General features: G+C 38.8%; 1 protein-coding gene across 2 annotated transcripts in view; it reads left to right on the forward strand.

The window, feature by feature from the left end:
* LOC140713905 (zinc finger protein 385D-like) overlaps positions 1 to 16,251 on the forward strand; it is a 677,526-nt gene that overhangs the window by 301,307 nt on the left and 359,968 nt on the right. The window lies entirely within an intron of this gene.

Genomic DNA, 16,251 nt, shown 5'->3' on the forward strand with positions numbered 1-16,251 from the left:
GATAACAGTTCCTGATTCACACAACACTGAGTGATTGCATTTCCTGATTCACACAACATTGAGAGATTACTGTTCCTGATTCGCACAACACTGAGAGATTACAGTTCCTGATTCGCACAACACTGAGAGATTACAGTTACTGATTCACAGAACACTGTGAGATTACCGTTACTGATTCACACAACACTGAGAGATTACAGTTCCTGATTCACACAACACTGACAGATTACAGTTCCTGATTAAAACAACGCTGAGTGATTACAGTTTCTGATTCACACAACACTGAGCAATTACAGTTACTGATTCACACAACACTGAGAGATTACGGTTACTGATTCATATAAGTCTGACAAATGACAGTTCCTGATTCACACAACACTTACAGGTTAAAATTCCTGATTCACACAACACTGAGAGATTACGGTTACTGATTCACACAACACAGAGAGATTACAGTTCCTGATTCACACAACACTGACAGATAACAGTTCCTGATTCACACAACACTGAGTGATTGCATTTCCTGATTCACACAACATTGAGAGATTACAGATCCGGATTCACACAACACTGAGAGATTACAGGTACTGATTCACACAAGTCTGACAGACTACAGTTCCTGATTCACACAACACTGACAGATTACAGTTCCTGATTCACACAACACTGAGAGATTACAGTTCCTGATTCACACAACACTGACAGATTACAGTTCCGGATTCACACAACACTGAGAGATTACAGTTATGATTCACACAACACTGAGAGATTACAGTTACTGATTCACACAACACTGAGAGATTACAGTTACTGATTCACACCACACTGAGAGATTATAGTTCCTGATTCACACAACACTGACAGATTACAATTCCTGATTAAAACAACGCTGAGTGATTACAGTTTCTGATTCACACAACACTGAGCGATTACAGTTACTGATTCACACAACACTGAGAGATTACGGTTACTGATTAACATAAGTCTGACACATGACAGTTCCTGATTCACACAACAATTACAGGTTAAAGTTCCTGATTCACACAACACTGAGTGATTGCATTTCCTGATTCACACAACACTGAGAGATTACAGTTCCTGATTCACACAACACTGAGAGATTACAGTTACTGCTTCACAGAACACTGAGAGATTACAGTTCCTGATTCACACAACACTGACAGATTACAGTTCCTGATTAAAACAACGCTGAGTGATTACAGTTTCTGATTCACACAACACTGAGCGATTACAGTTACTGATTCACACAACACTGAGAGATTACGGTTACTGATTAACATAAGTCTGACACATGACAGTTCCTGATTCACACAACAATTACAGGTTAAAGTTCCTGATTCACACAACACTGAGTGATTGCATTTCCTGATTCACACAACACTGAGAGATTACAGTTCCTGATTCATACAACACTGAGAGATTACAGTTACTGATTCACAGAACACTGAGAGATTACAGTTACTGATTCACACAACACTGAGAGATTACAGTTCCTGATTCACACAACACTGACAGATTACAGTTCCTGATTAAAACAACGCTGCGTGATTACAGTTTCTGATTCACACAACACTGAGCGATTACAGTTACTGATTCACACAACACTGAGAGATTACGGTTACTGATTAACATAAGTCTGACACATGACAGTTCCTGATTCACACAACAATTACAGGTTAAAGTTCCTGATTCACACAACACTGAGTGATTGCATTTCCTGATTCACACAACATTGAGAGATTACAGTTCCTGATTCACACAACACTGAGAGATTACAGTTACTGATTCACAGAACACTGAGAGATTACAGTTACTGATTCACACAACACTGAGAGATTACAGTTCCTGATTCACACAACACTGACAGATTACATTTCCTGATTAAATCAACGCTGAGTGATTACAGTTTCTGATTCACACAACACTGAGCGATTACAGTTACTGATTCAAACAACACTGAGAGATTACGGTTACTGATTCACATAAGTCTGACACATGACAGTTCCTGATTCACACAACACAGAGAGATTACAGTTCCTGATTCACACAACGCTGACAGATTACAGTTCCTGATTCACACAAGTCTGACAGATTACAGTTCCTGATTCACACAACTCTGCCAGATTACAGTTCCGGAATCACACAGGTCTGACAGATTACTGTTCATGATTCACACAACTCTGAGAGATTACAGTTCCTGATTCACACAAGTCTGACAGATTACAGTTTCTGATTCACACAACACTGACAGATTACAGTTACTGATTCAAACAAATCTGACAGATTACAGTTCCTGATTCACACAACTCTGACAGATTACAGTTCCTGATTCACACAAGTCTGACAGATTACAGTTCCTGATTCACACAACTCTGCCGGATTACAGTTCTGGATTCACACAAGTCTGACAGATTACAGTTCCTGATTCACACAAGTCTGACAGATTACAGTTCCTGATTCACACAACTCTGCCAGATTACAGTTCTGGATTCACACAAGTCTGACAGATTACAGTTCATGATTCACACAACTCTGTGAGATTACAGTTCCTGATTCACACAAGTCTGACAGATTACAGTACCTGATTCACACAGCACTGACAGATTACAGTTACTGATTCAAACAAATCTGACAGATTACAGTTCCTGATTCACACAACTCTGACAGATTACAGTTACTGATTCACACAAATCTGACAGATTACAGTACCTGATTCACACAACACTGACAGATTACAGTTACTGATTCACACAAGTCTGACAGATTACAGTTACAGATTCAGACAACTCTGAGAGATTACAGTTCCTGATTCACACAAGTCTGACAGATTACAGTACCTGATTCACAGAACACTGACAGATTAAGTTACTGATTCACACAACACAGAGAGATCACAGTTACTGATTCACAGAACACTGAGAGATTACAGTTACTCATTCACATAACACTGAGAGATTACATTTCCTGATTCACACAAGTCTGACGGATTACATTTCCTGATTCACACAACACTGAGAGATTACTGTCAGTGATTCACATAACACTGACAGAGTACATTTCCTAATTCACACAACACTGACAGATTACAGATCCTGATTCACACAACACTGACAGATTACAGTTACTGATTCACACAAGTCTGACAGATTACAGTTCCTCATTCAAACAACACTGAGAGATTACAGTTCCTGATTCACACAACTGACAGATTACAGTTCCTGATTCAAACAATACTGAGAGATTACAGTTCCTGATTCACTCAAGTCTGACAGATTACATTTCCTGTTTCACACAACACTGAGCGATTACTGTCATTGATTCACATAACACTGACAGATTACATTTCCTGATTCACACAACACTGACAGATTACAGTTCCTGATTCACACAACACTGAGAGATTACAGTTACTGATTCACACAAATCTGACAGATTACATTTCCTGATTCACACAACACTGAGAGAATACAGTTACTGATTCACAAAACACTGATGGATTACAGTTACTAATTCACACAATACTGAGAGATTACAGTTCCTGATTCACACAACACTGAGAGATTACAGTTACTGATTCACACAACACTGACAGATTACAGTTACTGATTCACACGTCTGACAGATTACAGTTACTGATTCACAGAAGTCTGACAGATTACATTTCCTGATTCACACATGTCTGACAGATTACATTTCCTGATTCACACATGTCTGACAGATTACATTTCCTGATTCACACAACACTGACAGATTACAGTTCCTGATTCACACAACACTGAGAGATTACAGTTACTGATTCACACGTCTGACAGATTACAGTTACTGATTCACAGAAGTCTGACAGATTACATTTCCTGATTCACTCAACACTGAGAGAATACAGTTACTGATTCACAAAACACTGATGGATTACAGTTACTAATTCACACAATACTGAGAGATTACAGTTCCTGATTCACACAACACTGAGAGATTACAGTTACTGATTCACACAACAGTGAGTGATTACAGTTCCTGATTCACACAACAATGACAGATTACAGTTCCTGTTTCACACAACACTGACAGATTACAGTTCCTCATTCACACAACTCTGAGAGATTACAGTTCCTGATTCACAGAACACTGAGTGATTACAGTTCCTGATGCACATAACACTCACCGATTACAGTTCCTGATTCACACAACACTGAGAGCTTACAGTTACTGATTCACACAAATCTGACAGATTACGGTTCCTGATTCATACAACACTGAGAGTTTACTGTTACTGATTGACACACTGAGAGATCGCAGTTCCTGATTCACACAACACTGACAGATTTCAGTTCCTCATTCACACAACACTGACAGATTACAGTTCCTGATTCACACAACACTGATGGATTACAGTTACTGATTCACGCAACACTGACCGATTACAGTTACTGATTCACACAACACTGACATAATACTGTTACTGATTCACACAACACTGAGAGATTACAATTCCTGATTCACACGACACTCAGAGATTACAGTTCCTGATTCAGACGACACTCAGAGATTACAGTTACTGATTCACACAACACTGACAGATTACAGTTCCTGATTCAAACAACACTGAGAGATTACAGTTCCTGATTCACACAAGTCTGACAGATTACAGTTACTGATTCACACAAGTCTGACAGATTTCAGTTCCTCATTCACACAACACTGAGAGATTTCAGTTCCTCATTCACACAACACTGACAGATTACAGTTCCTGATTCAAACAACACTGAGAGATTACAGTTCCTGATTCACACAAGTCTGACAGATTACAGTTACTGATTCACACAAGTCTGACAGATTACATTTCCTGATTCACACAACACTGAGAGATTACTATCATTGATTCACATAACACTGACAGATTACATTTCCTGATTCACACAACACTGACAGATTACAGTTTCTGATTCACACTACACTGACAGATTACAGTTCCTGATTCACAGAACACTGACAGATTACAGATCCTGATTCAGACAACACTGACAGATTACAGTTCCCGATTCATACAACACTGACAGATTACAGTTCCTGATTCACACCATACTGAGAGTTTACTGTTAGTGATTGACACACTGAGAGATCACAGTTCCTGATTCACACAAGTCTGACAGATTACATTTCCTGTTTCACACAACACTGAAAAGTTACTGTCATTGATTCACATAACACTGACAGATTACATTTCCTGATTCACACAACACTGACAGATTACAGTTCCTGATTCACACAACACTGACAGATTACAGTTACTGATTCACACAAGTCTGACAGATTACATTTCCTGATTCACACAACACTGAGAGAATGCAGTTACTGATTCACAAAACACTGATGGATTACAGTTACTAATTCAGACAATACTGAGAGATTACAGTTCCTGATTCACACAACACTGAGTGATTACAGTTCCTTGATTCAGACGACACTGAGTGATTACAGTTACTGATTCACACAACACTGACAGATTACATTTCCTGATTCACACAGCACTGAGAGATTACTGTCAGTGATTCACATAACACTGACAGAGTACATTTCCTGATTCACACAACAATGACAGATTACAGTTCCTGTTTCACACAACACTGACAGATTACAGTTCCTCATTCACACAACACTGAGAGATTACAGTTCCTGATTCACAGAACACTGAGTGATTACAGTTCCTGATGCACATAACACTCACCGATTACAGTTCCTGATTCACACAACACTGAGAGCTTACAGTTACTGATTCACACAAATCTGACAGATTACGGTTCCTGATTCATACAACACTGAGAGATTACAGTTCCTGATTCACACCATACTGAGAGTTTACTGTTACTGATTGACACACTGAGAGATCGCAGTTCCTGATTCACACAACACTGACAGATTTCAGTTCCTCATTCACACAACACTGACAGATTACAGTTCCAGATTCACACAACACTGACAGATTACAGTTCCTCATTCACACAACACTGAGAGATTACAGTTCCTGATTCACAGAACACTGAGTGATTACAGTTCCTGATGCACAGAACACTCACAGATTACAGTTCCTGATTCACACAACACTGAGAGCTTACAGTTACTGATTCACACAAATCTGACAGATTACGGTTGCTGATTCATACAACACTGAGAGATTACAGTTCCTGATTCACACCATACTGAGAGTTTACTGTTACTGATTGACACACTGAGAGATCGCAGTTCCTGATTCACACAACACTGACAGATTTCAGTTCCTCATTCACACAACACTGAGAGTTTACAGTTCCTGATTCACACAACACTGATGGATTACAGTTACTGATTCACGCAACACTGACCGATTACAGTTACTGATTCACACAACACTGACAAAATAATGTTACTGATTCACACAACACTGAGAGATTACAATTCCTGATTCACACGACACTCAGAGATTACAGTTCCTGATTCTGACGACACTCAGTGATTACAGTTACTGATTCACACAACACTGACAGATTACAGTTCCTGATTCAAACAACACTGAGAGATTACAGTTCCTGATTCACACAAGTCTGACAGATTACAGTTACTGATTCACACAAGTCTGACAGATTTCAGTTCATCATTCACACAACACTGAGAGATTACAGTTCCTGATTCACACAACACTTATGGATTACAGTTACTGATTCACGCAACACTGACCGATTACAGTTACTGATTCACACAACACTGACAAAATACTGTTACTGATTCACACAACGCTGAGAGATTACAATTCCTGATTCACACGACACTCAGAGATTACAGTTCCTGAATCAGACGACACTCAGTGATTACAGTTACTGATTCACACAACACTGACAGATTACAGTTCCTGATTCAAACAACACTGAGAGATTACAGTTCCTGATTCACACAAGTCTGACAGATTACAGTTACTGATTCACACAAGTCTGACAGATTACATTTCCTGATTCACACAACACTGACAGATTACTATCATTGATTCACATAACACTGACAGATTACATTTCCTGATTCACACAACACTGACAGATTACAGTTCCTGATTCACACTACACTGACAGATTACAGTTCCTGATTCACAGAACACTGACAGATTGCAGATCCTGATTCAGACAACACTGACAGATTACAGTTCCTGATTCATACAACACTGACAGATTACAGTTCCTGATTCACACCATACTGAGAGTTTACTGTTAGTGATTGACACACTGAGAGATCACAGTTCCTGATTCACACAAGTCTGACAGATTACAGTTCCTGATTCAAACAATACTGAGAGATTACAGTTCCTGATTCACTCAAGTCTGACAGATTACATTTCCTGTTTCACACAACACTGAGAGAATACAGTTACTGATTCGCACAATTCTGACAGATTACATTTCCTGATTCACACAACACTGAGAGATTACTGTCATTGATTCACACAACACTGACAGATTACATTTCCTGATTCACACAACACTGACAGATTACAGTTCCTGATTCACACAACACTGACAGATTACAGTTACTGATTCACACAACATTGAGAGATTACAGTTCCTGATTCACACAAGTCTGACAGATTACAGTTACTGATTCACACAACACTGACAGATTACAGTTACTGATTCACACAAGTCTGACAGATTACATTTCCTGATTCACACAACACTGAGAGAATGCAGTTACTGATTCACAAAACACTGATGGATTACAGTTACTAATTCACACAATACTGAGAGATTACAGTTCCTGATTCACACAACACTGACAGATTACAGTTCCTGATTCACACAACACTGACAGATTACAGTTACTGATTCACACAAGTCTGACAGATTACATTTCCTGATTCACACAACACTGAGAGAATGCAGTTACTGATTCACAAAACACTGATGGATTACAGTTACTAATTCACACAATACTGAGAGATTACAGTTCCTGATTCACACAACACTGAGTGATTACAGTTCCTGATTCAGACGACACTGAGTGATTACAGTTACTGATTCACACAACACTGACAGATTACATTTCCTGATTCACACAAGTCTGACAGATTACATTTCCTGATTCACACAACACTGAGAGATTACTGTCATTGATTCACACAACACTGACAGATTACATTTCCTGATTCACACAACACTGACAGATTACAGTTACTGATTCACACAACACTGACAGATTACAGTTACTGATTCACACAAGTCTGACAGATTACATTTCCTGATTCACACAACACTGAGAGAATGCAGTTACTGATTCACAAAACACTGATGGATTACAGTTACTAATTCACACAATACTGAGAGATTACAGTTCCTGATTCACACAACACTGACAGATTACAGTTCCTGATTCACACAAGTCTGACAGATTACATTTCCTGATTCACACAACACTGAGAGATTACTGTCAGTGATTCACATAACACTGACAGAGTACATTTCCTAATTCACACAACACTGACAGATTACAGATCCTGATTCACACAACACTGACAGATTACAGTTACTGATTCACACAAGTCTGACAGATTACAGTTCCTCATTCAAACAACACTGAGAGATTACAGTTCCTGATTCACACAACTGACAGATTACAGTTCCTGATTCAAACAATACTGAGAGATTACAGTTCCTGATTCACTCAAGTCTGACAGATTACATTTCCTGTTTCACACAACACTGAGCGATTACTGTCATTGATTCACATAACACTGACAGATTACATTTCCTGATTCACACAACACTGACAGATTACAGTTCCTGATTCACACAACACTGAGAGATTACAGTTACTGATTCACACAAATCTGACAGATTACATTTCCTGATTCACACAACACTGAGAGAATACAGTTACTGATTCACAAAACACTGATGGATTACAGTTACTAATTCACACAATACTGAGAGATTACAGTTCCTGATTCACACAACACTGAGAGATTACAGTTACTGATTCACACAACACTGACAGATTACAGTTACTGATTCACACGTCTGACAGATTACAGTTACTGATTCACAGAAGTCTGACAGATTACATTTCCTGATTCACACATGTCTGACAGATTACATTTCCTGATTCACACATGTCTGACAGATTACATTTCCTGATTCACACAACACTGACAGATTACAGTTCCTGATTCACACAACACTGAGAGATTACAGTTACTGATTCACACGTCTGACAGATTACAGTTACTGATTCACAGAAGTCTGACAGATTACATTTCCTGATTCACTCAACACTGAGAGAATACAGTTACTGATTCACAAAACACTGATGGATTACAGTTACTAATTCACACAATACTGAGAGATTACAGTTCCTGATTCACACAACACTGAGAGATTACAGTTACTGATTCACACAACAGTGAGTGATTACAGTTCCTGATTCACACAACAATGACAGATTACAGTTCCTGTTTCACACAACACTGACAGATTACAGTTCCTCATTCACACAACTCTGAGAGATTACAGTTCCTGATTCACAGAACACTGAGTGATTACAGTTCCTGATGCACATAACACTCACCGATTACAGTTCCTGATTCACACAACACTGAGAGCTTACAGTTACTGATTCACACAAATCTGACAGATTACGGTTCCTGATTCATACAACACTGAGAGTTTACTGTTACTGATTGACACACTGAGAGATCGCAGTTCCTGATTCACACAACACTGACAGATTTCAGTTCCTCATTCACACAACACTGACAGATTACAGTTCCTGATTCACACAACACTGATGGATTACAGTTACTGATTCACGCAACACTGACCGATTACAGTTACTGATTCACACAACACTGACATAATACTGTTACTGATTCACACAACACTGAGAGATTACAATTCCTGATTCACACGACACTCAGAGATTACAGTTCCTGATTCAGACGACACTCAGAGATTACAGTTACTGATTCACACAACACTGACAGATTACAGTTCCTGATTCAAACAACACTGAGAGATTACAGTTCCTGATTCACACAAGTCTGACAGATTACAGTTACTGATTCACACAAGTCTGACAGATTTCAGTTCCTCATTCACACAACACTGAGAGATTTCAGTTCCTCATTCACACAACACTGACAGATTACAGTTCCTGATTCAAACAACACTGAGAGATTACAGTTCCTGATTCACACAAGTCTGACAGATTACAGTTACTGATTCACACAAGTCTGACAGATTACATTTCCTGATTCACACAACACTGAGAGATTACTATCATTGATTCACATAACACTGACAGATTACATTTCCTGATTCACACAACACTGACAGATTACAGTTTCTGATTCACACTACACTGACAGATTACAGTTCCTGATTCACAGAACACTGACAGATTACAGATCCTGATTCAGACAACACTGACAGATTACAGTTCCCGATTCATACAACACTGACAGATTACAGTTCCTGATTCACACCATACTGAGAGTTTACTGTTAGTGATTGACACACTGAGAGATCACAGTTCCTGATTCACACAAGTCTGACAGATTACATTTCCTGTTTCACACAACACTGAAAAGTTACTGTCATTGATTCACATAACACTGACAGATTACATTTCCTGATTCACACAACACTGACAGATTACAGTTCCTGATTCACACAACACTGACAGATTACAGTTACTGATTCACACAAGTCTGACAGATTACATTTCCTGATTCACACAACACTGAGAGAATGCAGTTACTGATTCACAAAACACTGATGGATTACAGTTACTAATTCAGACAATACTGAGAGATTACAGTTCCTGATTCACACAACACTGAGTGATTACAGTTCCTTGATTCAGACGACACTGAGTGATTACAGTTACTGATTCACACAACACTGACAGATTACATTTCCTGATTCACACAGCACTGAGAGATTACTGTCAGTGATTCACATAACACTGACAGAGTACATTTCCTGATTCACACAACAATGACAGATTACAGTTCCTGTTTCACACAACACTGACAGATTACAGTTCCTCATTCACACAACACTGAGAGATTACAGTTCCTGATTCACAGAACACTGAGTGATTACAGTTCCTGATGCACATAACACTCACCGATTACAGTTCCTGATTCACACAACACTGAGAGCTTACAGTTACTGATTCACACAAATCTGACAGATTACGGTTCCTGATTCATACAACACTGAGAGATTACAGTTCCTGATTCACACCATACTGAGAGTTTACTGTTACTGATTGACACACTGAGAGATCGCAGTTCCTGATTCACACAACACTGACAGATTTCAGTTCCTCATTCACACAACACTGACAGATTACAGTTCCAGATTCACACAACACTGACAGATTACAGTTCCTCATTCACACAACACTGAGAGATTACAGTTCCTGATTCACAGAACACTGAGTGATTACAGTTCCTGATGCACAGAACACTCACAGATTACAGTTCCTGATTCACACAACACTGAGAGCTTACAGTTACTGATTCACACAAATCTGACAGATTACGGTTCCTGATTCATACAACACTGAGAGATTACAGTTCCTGATTCACACCATACTGAGAGTTTACTGTTACTGATTGACACACTGAGAGATCGCAGTTCCTGATTCACACAACACTGACAGATTTCAGTTCCTCATTCACACAACACTGAGAGTTTACAGTTCCTGATTCACACAACACTGATGGATTACAGTTACTGATTCACGCAACACTGACCGATTACAGTTACTGATTCACACAACACTGACAAAATAATGTTACTGATTCACACAACACTGAGAGATTACAATTCCTGATTCACACGACACTCAGAGATTACAGTTCCTGATTCTGACGACACTCAGTGATTACAGTTACTGATTCACACAACACTGACAGATTACAGTTCCTGATTCAAACAACACTGAGAGATTACAGTTCCTGATTCACACAAGTCTGACAGATTACAGTTACTGATTCACACAAGTCTGACAGATTTCAGTTCATCATTCACACAACACTGAGAGATTACAGTTCCTGATTCACACAACACTTATGGATTACAGTTACTGATTCACGCAACACTGACCGATTACAGTTACTGATTCACACAACACTGACAAAATACTGTTACTGATTCACACAACGCTGAGAGATTACAATTCCTGATTCACACGACACTCAGAGATTACAGTTCCTGAATCAGACGACACTCAGTGATTACAGTTACTGATTCACACAACACTGACAGATTACAGTTCCTGATTCAAACAACACTGAGAGATTACAGTTCCTGATTCACACAAGTCTGACAGATTACAGTTACTGATTCACACAAGTCTGACAGATTACATTTCCTGATTCACACAACACTGACAGATTACTATCATTGATTCACATAACACTGACAGATTACATTTCCTGATTCACACAACACTGACAGATTACAGTTCCTGATTCACACTACACTGACAGATTACAGTTCCTGATTCACAGAACACTGACAGATTGCAGATCCTGATTCAGACAACACTGACAGATTACAGTTCCTGATTCATACAACACTGACAGATTACAGTTCCTGATTCACACCATACTGAGAGTTTACTGTTAGTGATTGACACACTGAGAGATCACAGTTCCTGATTCACACAAGTCTGACAGATTACAGTTCCTGATTCAAACAATACTGAGAGATTACAGTTCCTGATTCACTCAAGTCTGACAGATTACATTTCCTGTTTCACACAACACTGAGAGAATACAGTTACTGATTCGCACAATTCTGACAGATTACATTTCCTGATTCACACAACACTGAGAGATTACTGTCATTGATTCACACAACACTGACAGATTACATTTCCTGATTCACACAACACTGACAGATTACAGTTCCTGATTCACACAACACTGACAGATTACAGTTACTGATTCACACAACATTGAGAGATTACAGTTCCTGATTCACACAAGTCTGACAGATTACAGTTACTGATTCACACAACACTGACAGATTACAGTTACTGATTCACACAAGTCTGACAGATTACATTTCCTGATTCACACAACACTGAGAGAATGCAGTTACTGATTCACAAAACACTGATGGATTACAGTTACTAATTCACACAATACTGAGAGATTACAGTTCCTGATTCACACAACACTGACAGATTACAGTTCCTGATTCACACAACACTGACAGATTACAGTTACTGATTCACACAAGTCTGACAGATTACATTTCCTGATTCACACAACACTGAGAGAATGCAGTTACTGATTCACAAAACACTGATGGATTACAGTTACTAATTCACACAATACTGAGAGATTACAGTTCCTGATTCACACAACACTGAGTGATTACAGTTCCTGATTCAGACGACACTGAGTGATTACAGTTACTGATTCACACAACACTGACAGATTACATTTCCTGATTCACACAAGTCTGACAGATTACATTTCCTGATTCACACAACACTGAGAGATTACTGTCATTGATTCACACAACACTGACAGATTACATTTCCTGATTCACACAACACTGACAGATTACAGTTACTGATTCACACAACACTGACAGATTACAGTTACTGATTCACACAAGTCTGACAGATTACATTTCCTGATTCACACAACACTGAGAGAATGCAGTTACTGATTCACAAAACACTGATGGATTACAGTTACTAATTCACACAATACTGAGAGATTACAGTTCCTGATTCACACAACACTGACAGATTACAGTTCCTGATTCACACAACACTGACAGATTACAGTTACTGATTCACACAAGTCTGACAGATTACATTTCCTGATTCACACAACACTGAGAGAATGCAGTTACTGATTCACAAAACACTGATGGATTCCAGTTACTAATTCACACAATACTGAGAGATTACAGTTCCTGATTCACACAACACTGAGTGATTACAGTTCCTGATTCAGACGACACTGAGTGATTACAGTTACTGATTCACACAACACTGACAGATTACATTTCCTGATTCACACAAGTCTGACGGATTACATTTCCTGATTCACACAACACTGAGAGATTACTGTCTGTGATTCACATAACACTGACAGAGTACATTTCCTGATTCACACAACACTGACAGATTACAGATCCTGATTCACACAACACTGACAGATTACAGTTACTGATTCACACAAGTCTGACAGATTACAGTTCCTCATTCAAACAACACTGAGAGATTACAGTTCCTGATTCACACGACTGACAGATTACAGTTCCTGATTCAAACAATACTGAGAGATTACAGTTCCTGATTCACTCAAGTCTGACAGATTACATTTCCTGTTTCACACAACACTGAGTGATTACTGTCATTGATTCACATAACACTGACAGATTACATTTCCTGATTCACACAACACTGACAGATTACAGTTCCTGATTCACACAACACTGAGAGATTACAGTTACTGATTCACACAAGTCTGACAGATTACATTTCCTGATTCACACAACACTGAGAGAATACAGTTACTGATTCACAAAACACTGATGGATTACAGTTACTAATTCACACAATACTGAGAGATTACAGTTCCTGATTCACACAACACTGAGAGATTACAGTTACTGATTCACACAACACTGACAGATTACCTTTCCTGATTCACACAGGTCTGACAGATTACATTTCCTGATTCACACAACACTGACAGATTACAGTTCCTGATTCACACAACACTGAGAGATTACAGTTACTGATTCACACGTCTGACAGATTACAGTTACTGATTCACAGAAGTCTGACAGATTACATTTCCTGATTCACTCAACACTGAGAGAATACAGTTACTGATTCACAAAACACTGATGGATTACAGTTACTAATTCACACAATACTGAGAGATTACAGTTCCTGATTCACACAAAACTGAGAGATTACAGTTACTGATTCACACAACAGTGAGTGATTACAGTTCCTGATTCACACAACAATGACAGATTACAGTTCCTGTTTCACACAACACTGACAGATTACAGTTCCTCATTCACACAACACTGAGTGATTACAGTTCCTGATGCACATAACACTCACCGATTACAGTTCCTGATTCACACAACACTGAGAGCTTACAGTTACTGATTCACACAAATCTGTCAGATTACGGTTCCTGATTCATACAACACTGAGAGATTACAGTTCCTGATTCACACCATACTGAGAGTTTACTGTTACTGATTGACACACTGAGAGATCGCAGTTCCTGATTCACACAACGCTGACAGATTTCAGTTCCTCATTCACACAACACTGACAGATTACAGTTCCTGATTCACACAACACTGATGGATTACAGTTACTGATTCACGCAACACTGACTGATTACAGTTACTGATTCACACAACACTGACAAAATACTGTTACTGATTCACACAACACTGAGAGATTACAATTCCTGATTCACACGACACTCAGTGATTACAGTTCCTGATTCAGACGCCACTCAGAGATTACAGTTACTGATTCACACAACACTGACAGATTACAGTTCCTGATTCAAACAACACTGAGAGATTACAGTTCCTGATTCACACAAGTCTGACAGATTACAGTTACTGATTCACACAAGTCTGACAGATTTCAGTTCCTCATTTACACAACACTGAGAGATTTCAGTTCCTCATTCACACAACACTGACAGATTACAGTTCCGGATTCAAACAACACTGACAGATTACAGTTCCTGATTCACACTACACTGACAGATTACAGTTCCTGATTCACAGAACACGGACAGATTACAGATCCTGATTCAGACAACACTGACAGATTACAGTTCCTGATTCATACAACACTGAGAGATCACAGTTCCTGATTCACACAAGTCTGACAGATTACAGTTCCTGATTCAAACAATACTGAGAGATTACAGTTCCTGATTCACTCAAGTCTGACAGATTACATTTCCTGTTTCACACAACACTGAAAAGTTACTGTCATTGATTCACATAACACTGACAGATTACATTTCCTGATTCACACAACACTGACAGATTACAGTTCCTGATTCACACAACACTGACAGATTACAGTTACTGATTCACACAAGTCTGACAGATTACATTTCCTGATTCACACAACACTGAGAGAATGCAGTTACTGATTCACAAAACACTGATGGATTACAGTTAC

The sequence above is a fragment of the Hemitrygon akajei genome, chromosome 20, assembly GCF_048418815.1.
Source record: "Hemitrygon akajei chromosome 20, sHemAka1.3, whole genome shotgun sequence".
Classification (NCBI taxonomy): Eukaryota; Metazoa; Chordata; class Chondrichthyes; order Myliobatiformes; family Dasyatidae; genus Hemitrygon; species Hemitrygon akajei.